The sequence below is a fragment of the Homarus americanus genome, unplaced genomic scaffold, assembly GCF_018991925.1.
Source record: "Homarus americanus isolate GMGI-L3 unplaced genomic scaffold, GMGI_Hamer_2.0 scaffold48220, whole genome shotgun sequence".
NCBI classification, from domain to species: domain Eukaryota; kingdom Metazoa; phylum Arthropoda; class Malacostraca; order Decapoda; family Nephropidae; genus Homarus; species Homarus americanus.
This window is the reverse complement of record NW_024755060.1, coordinates 4,180,125-4,193,882: the sequence shown is the minus strand read 5'-3', so window position 1 is coordinate 4,193,882 and position 13,758 is coordinate 4,180,125.

Sequence of the window (13,758 nt, the reverse complement as noted above, 5' to 3'; positions counted from 1 at the left end):
CCACAAATTTGTCTAGCAACCTTAGTGAACTTTACAAATTAAGCGGTAGAGGCGGCCCATGGAGCACCTCCACGCTAATGTTGGCGGGTAAACTGCCTCCAACTCTCACCCTCTCTCACTTCCGCCTGGGGGGGAGGAGGTAGGGGAGGGAGGGATGTAGGAGGAGAAAGGAGAAGTAGGAGAAGAGGGGGTGAGGAAGGAGGAAGATGAAGAGGGTGAAAGCAGAGGAAAGGGAAAGGAGGAGAGAAGGAGAGGATGGTGGGGATTGGGTAAGGGTGGATGAAGGACAAGGATAAGGAAGGAAGGAAGGAAGGAAGGAAGGAAGGAAGGAAGGAAGGTAGGTGTGTGTGTGTGAACGACCTCATAACACTAACAACAAAAGCACCCATATGATGCTCTAAAATCAAAACACTACGTCACTATAACTATTTCCCCTCTCTAATTTGCCTTCAATACCAATTAATCACTACATAAACATTATTACCCAAACTAATTCTAAATGTGTTCTAACCAAATTTGAGCATAACCAATTTTTTTTATATTCCCTCCAAATTTAAACGTAACTATAATTTTTCATATAATTCACCCAAATTTAAACCCAACCAACTATAATTTTTCATATAATCCAACCAAATTTAAACGTAACTATAAATTTTCATATAATTCACCCAAATTTAAACCCACCTAAAAATTATATATTCCAACCAAATTTAAACCCAACTAACTATAATTTTTCATATAATCCACCCACTTTGAACTTACTTATATTAGCTTTATTTAGTTGACAATTAATGTGGGTTAAATCACACGGTTAGTTAATTACATGATACGCAAGACCGACTGATTTAAACTTTGGTCAAGTCTTCAGAGCACTTAATCTACATCAACATTATAAACTCTTAAAACTTTCAACTTATTCTTTACACTAACTTTCGCTTCATACTTTCACTATATTTTTCAATGTTCAGATCTACGGCTCTTCCCTCTAACCTTTCACTGTATTTTTGACTGCACGAAAGACTATGTTTACTACAGTTCTATACTACAGCAATTTCACTGTAGGTATCGACTATAACTTTCACTGTCACTGTCGTCATTATACACTTTCACCATAACTATGACTGTATTTATTCCCTCTATCACTGTAACTCACTATAAATCTTCACTAAATACCTTCACTCTTCATCATCACTGTAGACCTTCACTGTAACTCACTATAAACCTTCACTGTATTTCTCACTATAAATCTTTACTATACACCTTCACTATATCTTCACTCTACACCGTCACTATAACTCTCACTACACTATACCTTTCCCATACAGCCCTTCCCTCAGTAGCGTGTCAGGAGGGAAAGACACGCTAGGAATGTTACCTCTCTGGTATTTCCTCCCCCTCCCTCCCTTTCCACGCCCCTCTCACACCATTTCCATCTATCCTATCTCCTCCATCATCCTGTCTCCCCTGTTCTTTTATTTATTTCCCATATTTTTTCCTTTGTTTCTCCCATCCATCTATATTCCTTTCATTTTTTTATACTTCTGTTCCATCTTTTTCCTTCTCATTTCTTTCCCATTATCCTTATCTTCCCCTTCCATCTTTTCCCTCAGTCCTCCTTTATCGTCCTTCTTCTGTTATTCTTCTTCTCCTCTTCCATCTTTTCCACCTATCCCATCTCCTTTTCATCCCATTTCACTCGTCCTTCCGTCTCCTATTCCGCTCCCTTTCCTATCGGCTCATCTCCCTTGCCTATATTCTCCCTATTCTCTTGGCTTGTCTCTATCGATTCCTCGTTTATCGCTTAATTCACCCCTTCCACTGTTCTATGTATCCCTCTCTCTTCAATCTCACCCTTTCCTATCCTTCTCAATGTAATCTCCTCTTTCCTTTTCACTTCCCTTCCTCGTTTTTTCCTCCTCTCCTATCTCCTTCACTTTACCTTCCCTCTCCCTCTCTCATATTTTAACCCGCTTTCTCCTCCCTCATTTCAATCTCCTCTTTCCTCCCTTCCTCTCTCCTCCCTCGTTTCAATCTCCTCTTTCCTCTCTCTTCCCCTTCGGCAATCTACTCTCTCCCGTTTCTCTTCTCTCCCTTCTATCTCCATCATCCTCTCTCCCCCTTTTACTATCTTCTTCCTTCCTCTGTGATCTCCCCGATTCTTAGAAAGGAGGAAGAGAGAGAGAGAGAGAGAGAGAGAGAGAGAGAGAGAGAGAGAGAGAGAGAGAGAGAGAGAGAGAGAGAGATACGAGCACACAAAGTAATATAAACAAAATGACTGACACGCACACACACACACTGGGGCAGATGGACCCCCACTTACTACTCGACCCAGTGTTTGTCTTCTCTCTACTCCATCTCTCCCTCACCTCCTCCTTCTCCCTTACCCCCTCTCACTCACCTACTCCTTCACCTCCTACTCTCACAGACTCATTTCATTTTTCTTCTTTCCCCTTTTTCCAGTGAGAGAGAAAGAAAGAGAAAGAGAGAAAATAATTCAGGAGTCGAGCATCTGTCAAGTAGAGGACAAGAATGTAGTCAGCAAGACCTTCACGAGGACCGGTCGCCACTCTCAGAGGTTCCCACGATAATTTGTCGATTGCAGGTCAAACGGACCCTAACCTAACCTAACAATAAGGGCTGAGGTCGTTCAGAACTGGGGCCCATTACGAATAGGGCCACTTGGAACTGGGGTCCATTAGGATTAGGGCCACTTGGCACTGGGGCTCATTAGGATTAGAGCCACTTAGGAATGGGACCCATTAGGATTAGGGCCCCTTAAGACTAGGGCCCATAAAGATTAGGGTTGCGGACTGGGGCCCACTACGATTGGAGCCCCTTAAGACAGGAACCCATTAGTACTGAAACCCAGGAAGTTAGGTTAGCGGTTAAGTTAGTATATGGGGAGACAAGAACACCGAAGACTGTAACTGTTGTGGTGTACGAGAGCTTCACCTGCAACACGTTTTCCGAGACTAATTATTTACCTGAAGTTCATTCTGAGAACTTTCCTGAAGTTCATTCTGAGAACATCCTGCAGCTCAACCATCTTCCGCCGTTTAAGACAACGACCCATGTCTGGTCCAGCAACTCATGGCCTGGCAGAGAGAATACCTCGAACTCCCTGTATATAACACAAATGGAGCTACCGACACAATACTGATTTTAGCTGCTTCAGTCAACTCTATAAACGACTATGCCGAATGACTGACTGTCTCACTGAATGAATAGCCCTTTACTCAGCCCCAACTCAAGGGTTAGTTTATCGCTTCAGCAATAACAAGCGACTGAAATCTCAATGGTAATAGTAATGACATAATTATCTTAGATTAAACTCTACATATTGAGCTACGTTAAGCAGCTCTATGAATGCCATTCCTGACTCCCCTTAAGACCCTACACAAAGAACAGTTAATGTCTTAGTTTCAGTTAGATATAATATATACAGTAAAGAACATCACCTCGTTACTGTTCTTACCTCATACAAAAGTCAACACTGTCAGTAATGGAATATAACCGATCAATAACCAGTGATTTAGAAGCAGCCGACAAATTACACATTATTAGATCAGTGTTTACCAGGTAACGTCACTGAGTGGTACCTGCAACACTACTACAGTCCGGTGTGTTTTGTCAGTGTGATATATATAATGGAAACTTTACAAACACACACACACACAGACACAGACAGACACATACATCGATTGCTATATTTCCCGACGTACACACACACTTTACGACCCTCTACACACCATTCCACACCCTCCACACACACCCTTCCACCCCCACACACCCTCCCACCTCCCCACACACACCCTACCCCCACACACACCCTTCCACCCCCACACACAACCTCCCACCCTCCCCACACACACCCTTCTACCCCCCACCTACCCTCCAACCCGCTACACATACCCCTACACATTCATACATACACACACACACCCACATACAAATCACTAGCTATATCCCCCGACAATAAAAAAAAATCCTTAATGCTACATAGAGACGCCGGAATACATATATACTTCGAAAATTTGAACACATTCTTCACCTGTCATTCAACTTAACATTAAAATATTGAAAATTGGTTCATTACCTCACAGTATAAATCTGAGGATGTCATTTGCATATACTTGGTTAGCTCGGCAGACTTGGCTATGAACTTTAAAAAGAACCTGGACGTGATGATGATAAGCTGAGGGGGGGGGTGAGACTGGGGAGGTGAGAGGCTGAGGGAGGGGTGAGAGACTGAGAGGAAGGAGGGGTGAGAGACTGGAGGAGGGAGGGGTAAGAGACTGGAGGAGGGGAGGGGTGAGAGACTGGAGGAGGGAGGAGGAGAAACTGGAGGAGGGTGAGAGACTGAGAGGAGGGAGGGGTGAGAGACTGGAGGGAGGGGTGAGAAACTGGAGGAGGGGTGAGAGACTGACTGGGTGATGAGACTGGAGGGGGGAGAGATGAGAGGCTGGAGGGGAGAGAAACTAGGTAGATAGATGAGTCACACTGACTATGGTTAACCTTCCCTAAAATGACACCAACAAACACATCACCACGACCAAAGACTCGAACCCGGGGACTTAAAAACCCAAATCCAGTCTTATAAACGCTTTGCCACAACGTCCACACAAAATCCCCAACTATTACTATAAAAAAAAAAAAAAACGCAGGAAATTCAAACATAAAAAATTCCATAAAGTCGTGCCTGAGTTTCATGAGATTTTAGCAGGAGAAAAATATTTTGAAAAAGCAGAGCAATTCAGTAAGTCAGGCACGACTCGTTACCCCACATTACTGCCAATAATGCAAGAAATATAGTAAACATTTGGTAACTGCCTCCACCTCCTGCGCTCTTATGCACTGAAAATATTTACAAAACATTTAATGCCTTCTCGCACACTTACGTAGAGCTGTGGACGTCCAGGATGGTATTACCCCACACCTACAGAGGTATGTACCATATATACACTTACAGTTTCAATAATTTAATAGCTGTGAGTAAGACAACTAATTCAGTTTGTAGAGTGGATGCCAAGTTATAAATTCTAACTTCTTTTTCAATTGTATTACCGTCAGGTTGAGTCACAACGATGGCACTTCCAGGCCTCCCACAGGCGGTGTTAAGAGATCCATCAGTGTAGATGGTCTGTGTGATGTTATCATCAGCCTGTAGGGTGTGTATCTGTAATCCTTTTCCGCTACCGCCCACAGGATGAGTATGGGGTGCACAATAAACTAGCCGTCGGTAAGTGTCAAAATTAAGAATAAATTAACTCCCCACACACAAAATACTCACCCCACACACCCAACACCCCCACCACACACACACACACCCCCACCACACACACACACACACAATCATCACAGGGACACATTTCAAGGCATCAGTAGCCCCCAAAATAAAAATAAAAAAAATAAAACGAGTTCTATTTCACAAAGGCGAATGAAACCGAGATTGTGGGAACAGGGCGAATAACCAGGTTTATTGCCCGAGTATTGCCTTCAAGCGAGTTCCCCAGAGATGTTATGAGAGACGAGGAGAGATGCTGGCAGGGAGGAAAGGATAGAAGGTACTGTGGGAGGGGTGAGAGACTGAGGGAGGTATTGAGGGAGGGGTGAGAGACTGGTGAAGGGAAGACTGGTTGGGGTGACTAACTGGGGAGAGAAGAGGCATTGAGGGAGAGGTGAGAGAAGATATTGGAAGAGAAGCGAGAGATTTGGGGGGTGAGGAGGAAAGAAGAGGAGAAACTGAGGTAGGGGTGAGAGACTTGGGGAGAGGAGAGACTATGATAGGAGTGAGAGACTTGGGGAGAGAAAGGAGAAGAGAGACTGAGGTAGAAGTGAGAGAGATGGGGAGAGTTAGGAGGTGGAGAGACAGGCAAAAAAAACCATCAGCATCAGCACCGAGGAAATAAATTCACAGAGATACTGTCGAGCGCAAATAGTTAGTTGCTGGTCAAATGGGCCCCAGTGATAATAGAATGCAGTCCTCGTAGGCCCCAGTGATAATAGAATGCAGTCCTAGTAGGCCCCAGTGATAATAGAATGCAGTCCTCGTAGGCCCCAGTGATAATAGAATGCAGTCATAGTAGGCCCCAGTGATAATAGAATGCAGTCCTCGTAGGCCCCAGTGATAATAGAATGCAGTCATAGTAGGCCCCAGTGATAATAGAATGCAGTCATAGTAGGCCCCAGTGATAATAGAATGCAGTCATAGTAGGATGAACAGAGATTCCATAAAAGTGTCATTATGGGGTGTAGGGAAAGCCAGGCGCTGCTGACTGTTCGTACTGGCACTGTCTATTGGACGGACCTATAGATTGCTGATGAATCCAAGTCAAGTCTGAAGGTGTTTTTTGTTTTTCAGACGCCTCTTCAGCGCCTCTCTCGTGGGGTGCAGGTCACCAGTTTGGTCCCGGGGCTCTACCAGTTCGCCCAGCTCTATATGGGTACCTAACTTAACTGTTGGGAAGTGATGGTGGTCCAACACAGTGGCGGCCACGTTGTCTCTTTGCGTGCTGAAGCCTTAGTGTACAGTAGGCTGTTATCCATGCTGTCCCTAAAGGGCAGGCATGCCTCGGGGGCCCACTTTCACTTTCACCTCTCTCAAAGGCTCAGCCGTGTAAAAGTCCTGTTATAAAATTTATATCAGTATATTTTCTTACAAAATAAAGTTTCGGGTTCAAATGGGGAGAGAGAAGGGGATAGAGAGGAGAAGCAGAAGAGAGGAGAGGGAGGTGCAGAATGAAAGTGGAAATGATGAAAAAGAGTGGTAGGAGAAAGCTTAAAGGGAAGAGAAACAATTCCTTTGGGAAAAAGAATAAACTCCAACAGTCTAGTACAGTTTACCAAGAGACAATGAGGAGGGACGAGCTGGAGGGCGGGGGGAGGGGGGAGGGGAGTCTCCAGGTAAACAATGGTAACTCCTCCAGGTGAGGACTCCACTTTACCTGAGGAGTAGACATCAGAGCACATGCTTTGACCAAACCCCCGACAATTCTATTGTAAGAAAGAGAGAAAAGTCTGCAAAATAAACTAAATTGAATAATTTTTTCATCGTGGCAGTAACAGAATCTGTGCGTCACTAGACAGTGTTCAGAGTTAACACTGGTGTATATTAAATGGGATACCTAACCACATATCAACAATAACATATTAAACATTCTCACAACTGTGGCTGTATAATATATTATTCACTAAACAACATGACCGTGGCCCATCAACTATAAGGCGTTATTACCTCGACTTAACTTTTGGTCCATTCCCGTCTACCATCACCGCTGTTCCTACAAATATTTCTGATATTATTAACATCTTCAATCTTCTGTAAATGTGAGTTTTCCCTGACAACCCGACGGCTTACAACTTCCCTGTCTATTATAATAAATCTCTTACAAAACAACATTACCACAACCAACTACCACTTACAACACGTTAATACGGTTAATCCGAATCTTGTCTAATTTTATGGCTGCTTCGATAAATATTCCATAAATAATCTTAAGTAAATGGAACTTTTCATGAAAACTTTGACTTATACGATAAATTATTTAGAACACAACAACACGACTGACCATCAATACAAGGAGTTATTATTTATAAATACACCAGATATTATGTCATGTCTCCTCATAAATCATACACAAACCAAGTGATTCATACAACAATTACTATACATTAATATCACTGTATATCTCTTGTTGCTATCCCTGTCCAACTCAACAAGGGAGTTCTACAATTAAACCACATAGTACCAAACATCTTTATCCGTGTACCTGTTTTTCGTGTGAATTATAAAATAAAATAAAAGCTTTATTCTTACATATCATTCACAAAGCAATGTTACCGTGGCAACCACTATTTATAAGGCTTTATTGCCACTGTTTACACCTCGCTACCATTCCCGTCCAAGAGCATGGTATTGTCAACAAATATTCCAACTATTACCAACATCATAAGTCCAAAATATTCCAACTATTACCAACATCTTCAACCTCGGGTCAATGGGAATCTCTCCAGCGAATCACACGGCTTACCAAACTGACTATTCTTACACAACAAACAACACCGAGTCACGCAGGGTCAAGAAACTGCCCACCCAAGAAAATAGCATAAAATGGTCAAGCTCCACCACAGCGCTGCCCACCATCACGAAGCGACTTAGAATATCAGAGGTTGTTTAAATGACGATAATGAACTAAGTAAATGAACTAAATTGTTAAAAAAGTGAATATTAATGCAACGAAATTTTTAAATGAAAACTAAAAGAAAAATGAAGAAACTGAAAGCTAAGAGAGAAGTGAAGAAAATGAAGGCTAAGAAAAGTTAAGGAAAATTAAAAACTTGAAATATTTATGAAAATGAAAACTAAGACAAAGTCAAGAAAATGAAGCAAGAAAACAAAGGAAGGACAGCATAAGAGAAATGACAATACAATATAATAGAAATGAGGAAATTAATAAGTAAGGAATATAGGGAAATAAGGAAAGCTAAATACATAAGAATCAGCAATAAAACCTAATAAAAATGAGGAATAACCCCAAAATTACGAAACTTAGAAATAAGGAAGAAGCAATAACAATGAAAGAGAGAGAATAGGAAGGAAAATTATAAAGAATGTGAAGGAAACAGTGAAGATGCACGACGGGTTAAGGCGTAGACGATGATAATATGGAACAGGAGGGTTAAAAGTGATTGAGTGACATGTTTGATAAATTGGAGAGATAGCATAGAGGAGGAGGAGGAGGAGAGACTTGTGAGTGAAAAGCTTCGCCGGGGGTGGCATGATGGACAGATTTCAATATAAAATCCTTCGTTGGGTGGCATGATGGAAGAAAAATAACGAAAACGGGAATAAAAGAGAAAACCTATCTGAGAGTAAAAGGTTTATTATTAATGAAAGAAACAGACAGACACAAACACAGAGGAGAGAGAGAGAGAGAGAGAGAGAGAGAGAGAGAGAGAGAGACTACTACTTTGCTGTCACTCGGAATCGAGTATAACGATCATCCAGCTATAATACAATGATATGAGTTATTAAGTTTGTCACCTAGATTGGTGAGTTTTGAGGTGACTAAAAAGGCTGATACGGGATCCGCAGGGTCGTCCACATTCGTTGCACATGTGGAGGGCTGCATCTAATGCGGGAGGGGCGGTGGCAGCGTCTTTCCGGCGGTGGCACTTGTCTGCCTCGGCTTGCAGTCGGGCTAACTCGAAAGTATTGACACCTTGTGTGGTGCTCCTCCAAGCGTTACGATGTGGAGTAACCGTCTCCCAGGTGAGGGGGTCGATTTGGCACTTTTTCAGGTTTGTCTTAAGACTATCCTTATACCTTTTCAGTTGCCCGCCAGCATTACGTTTACTATTCGTTAGGTGACTGTAAAGTAGTTGCTTTGGCAGTCTACTGTCGTCCATGCGGGTAACACGGCCAGTCCAGCGTAGTTGTTCATGGATAATGGTAGCCTCGATGCTCCTACAGTTGGTGTCAGCAAGAATACTGGCATTTGTTCTCTTGTCTTCCCAGCAAACTCGGAGGATGGAACGTAGACTATGTTGGTGAAAGTTTTCAGGTGCCTTGAGGTGCCTCCTGTATGTGACCCATGTCTCACTGCCATATAGCAGGGTGGAGAGGACCACTGATCGATATACGTGCAGCTTTGCCGAAAATTTCACCTGCCTACAACTGAAGACACGGTTTCGGAGCCTACCAAAGGCTTGATGAGATATGGTCTCTTTATCAAAAATATCCCCCTCCCCCCGAGGTTAGGTAAAGAATATTGACTGGGTGAAAAGGTTATAATTTATAATTGGGAATCCTTTAAGAGGGTCACGAGGATATGGCTGCCCCCCCCCCCCTACCTGCAGTCTGGTCACTCACGCTGTTACGGTTCCTAGTGTTTACGCCTGAATATTCACACTACTAATTCTGAATAGTTATACTTTAGAAAAACTTTATCTGCTTCCTCTTCCACATCTTGAGCAGCTCACTTCCCCCTGACACTCTTATAACATCACGCTGATAAAAAAGAATCACCAACATTTTGCTCTACCTTTCATTACTGTGAGTGCCAGTAACGGGGCACAGTCTAACACCTCTTCTTTATGGTCTACCCAGAGGCTCATCTAGCGACTCCCCTTTACCGTCACTCTGTAGTTCCGCCAATACCACATTAATGACCTACATTTCCTTAAGTTACATCACAATCTCTTAATAAATGTTTTCTGTTTGTGCGGACTGTATACATGGATGTGTGTGTGTGTGTGTAAGAGTGTTATGTATACATGGATCAACACGAAAACACACGCCTCCCATAGGACCCATCCGCCAGAGGACCACCGGACATTGAACCATGAGACACGGGTTGAGGGAACACGGGGGAAGAAGAATGGCATAGTTTAAGGTAAAACAGTACCCGGGCAGCTCACCAGGGAGGATGGCTCATTACCAAGTGGGCGATCAGCCAGTTTCTCTGTTGTGAGCCTGGAGACAAGTCCTTCACTGGCCTGCCTCCAATAACACACACACACACGTCACCTGATTCCCTTGTGTTAGACAGACAAGACTGCTCTTTCTGTCTCCAAGTTGATGGCGTACTTCCCATTAATAAGAAAATTAGTAGATTTTATTTTTTATAATATTCTGCCTCTAAAAGCACCTGTGTCAGATTACCTTTACATCATCTTTAAACCTTTCTACTGGCGAGGGTAAGCCATGGTCTACTGAATGTATAAATGAACCAAGAAGGAATAGCGCCTGCACGGCCAACTAAACCATTATAGCAGTGTAGACTTACAAAACACACACAGAGAAGGCAGTAATGTCAGACTATACGGTACAAGACACAGCTACAACCCATAACACTTCCCCACTCACTCTATAAACAAGGGGAGGTCTACTTTTTGTTCGTCTATTGACTCTCCCCTCCATCGCTCTCCATTCTACTCTACCTTGTTTACTCCAAATAAAAGTTTTTTCCCCGCTATACTCCCACGGCAGTACAATTTGGCCCGTCGACTCCAGCTGGGATTGAGTGGGTGGCCTTTTATCTCACGAGTTCGGTTTGTTATTGGCCGAAAATTCTACAACACGACCAGTCACGGCTCTGAGATCACCACCACTCGCTTTTTTGTACACTTAATCCATCGTGATATTTTATCTATATTTCCTTCCCACATAACAAATTATTCCTTACCATATATAACAAATTAATATAGGCAAATATACAATAATACCAATTGGTGTTGAGTGAATACTGAAAAAAAAATTAAGAAAAAATAGCTTAGATACACGTAAAATAATATTCTTTTAGTAATTAACTGAAATTAGAGGTAAATTAAAACATGACAACTCACCACTTAATTACGTTCTAGGGAATTTAAAAGGTGAATCACAAACATTTTCATCTGAAGTTTAATGGGTCGTTTTTAGGAAGTTTAAAGAGATGACTCACACCAGCATTTTGATCATAAATTTGATGGGGGTTGATCACCAAGGACGACAGAAGAGCTGAGCCTAAACCAACACACCTGTCTACTGAACCCTTGAGCAGGTGTTTACTAATTACTACTAATACTTTTACTCCTAAAAATTAATTTTTTACTACCTCTACTACTACTACTACTACCTTAAAATTAAATATCCTAATACATAATTAGCTATCCTAGCTGTGTTGAGTTAGTTGAGCCGCAGATCTATGCGGCATTCAGTGACTGTTGCCTCATAGTCAATATTTGCAGCTGTTGTCAGCTTTGGTTACTACTACTACTTTTACTACTAATAATAATTTTACTACTACTACTACTACTACTACTTCTATCAGACGTCTTGAGTGACCCCCCTTCATATCTTTAAGACTTTTGACGATAACACCTGAAGATATTGCATTAAGACTAAAGTCATGCCTTCACTAAACTCTTTCTCTCACTCAACTCGTTCCTTCACTAAACCCATTCCATAACCCAACTAAAAACAATAATAAGTAATATGAATAATAACACAATAAAAAGTAAAAAATAACATTGAGAATCTCTGAACAAAGACGACTGACTGTACGAGCTGTAACAATAAAAACAAAGAAGTAAATGAAATAACAAATATAAAATAAGGAAATAAAAGAATAATTACAACTGAAAAGGTTAGTAAAAATAAAAATAAAACAATGAAAAATGAAACGTGCAAACAAAAGAAAAACAAAAGGCGACAGTAATTACCATGGAAAAATAAAGGTGGCGAGTGTATTTCCTGTGTCAATTTGTAGTTGTTTTCCCCCAATTACAGCAACACTGAGTCCCTTGAGACGATCCATCCATCACGGGTCCCCAACACACCAATCACCAATGATGGTTCCACACAAACATAGGGCCCGGGGAAGGGGAGAAGGTGGAAGGGGAGGGAAGAAGATGGGAGGGGGAGGCAAGTGGGAGAGGAGGGGGACAGAAGAAGGGGAGAAGGTGGGGGGGCAGTGAGGCAGGTGGAAGGGAGGAGGAAGAGGAGGGGAGGGAGAAGAAGGGAGGGGGGAGTGAGAGGGCAGGTGGGAGGGAGGGAGGGGTAGGGGGGCCAGGCAAGAGGGAGGGGAATAGAGGGGGAAGGGGGAGGGGAAAGAAAAATGAAAAAATAAATAAATAAATAAAAAATACCAGGTATGTAACAGAGGTTTAGAAACAGTGACATAAACGAGTTATTTCAATCTTTGTTTTTCTTATGTTTCTTTATTATCTTTGTTGTTCTTTCTCTTGCATATTTTCCATTTTGGTTGTTTCTCCTTTTACTATCTTTATTTTTTTATTTATTATCACTTTAGTTCCCAGCACCAGTAAATATGTTATGTTAGATGTTATGTTACGTCATGTTATGTTATGTTACGTCATGTTATCGTCATGTTATGTTATGTTATATGTTATCCAGGCGCTTCAGCTTCAGTGAGTGACATCACTTACGAGGAAAATTTAACATACAAACTTCCCAGAATCCGAGACCTAACACCTACCATTTTCCAAGTCTCAGCGTAATTGTGACGCCATCTTGAACCCTATTTAAGTGCTTAAGTGAACTTGTACACACTTAAACGATGCAGTAAAGTGACTGTAGCTTCTCTATTTGGGAGGAAAGTTTAACGTGTGAACCTGGGAAAAACAGGAACCTGATCCACTCGGAAGCTCACCAATATATAGGGTGTCCCTGAAAAATGTCCCTGGCTCCCTCCCTCCTCCCTGCCTGCTCCCTGAGACACTGTGAGTTGGAGGGAGGGAGGGAGGGAACGAGCAGACAGGGAGGGAGGGAGGCAGGGAGCAGAAAAGGAGGGAGGGAGGCAGGGACATTTTTCTGGGACACCCTATATAATATTTCGTGAGTCAGTATAATTGTGACGCCATATTGGACACCACTTATGCACCAATATTTAAGTGACAACATTTACGAGGAAAATATAACTTACGCGAATATGTGAAAAAATCTGGTGTGTGTGTGTGTGTGTGTGTGTGTGTGTGTGTGTGTGTGTGTGTGTGTGTGTGTGTGTGTGTGTATGTGTGTGATTCACTGGCGGAGGTGAACATCACATTCTGGAGGCGAGTGAGGGAGGTCGAGAGGGGAGGCGGCGAGTACGTGAGCTGAGGTGATTTAGGGGGTTGGTCCTGCCAGAATGGATGAGGTGAGGTGTGGGATGGAAAGGTAATGGAATGGGCAAGGGAAGGATGGAAGGGTAATGGATCAAGTGATTTGAGGGATGGAAGGGTAATGGAATAGGTGAGAAGGATGGAAGGGTAATG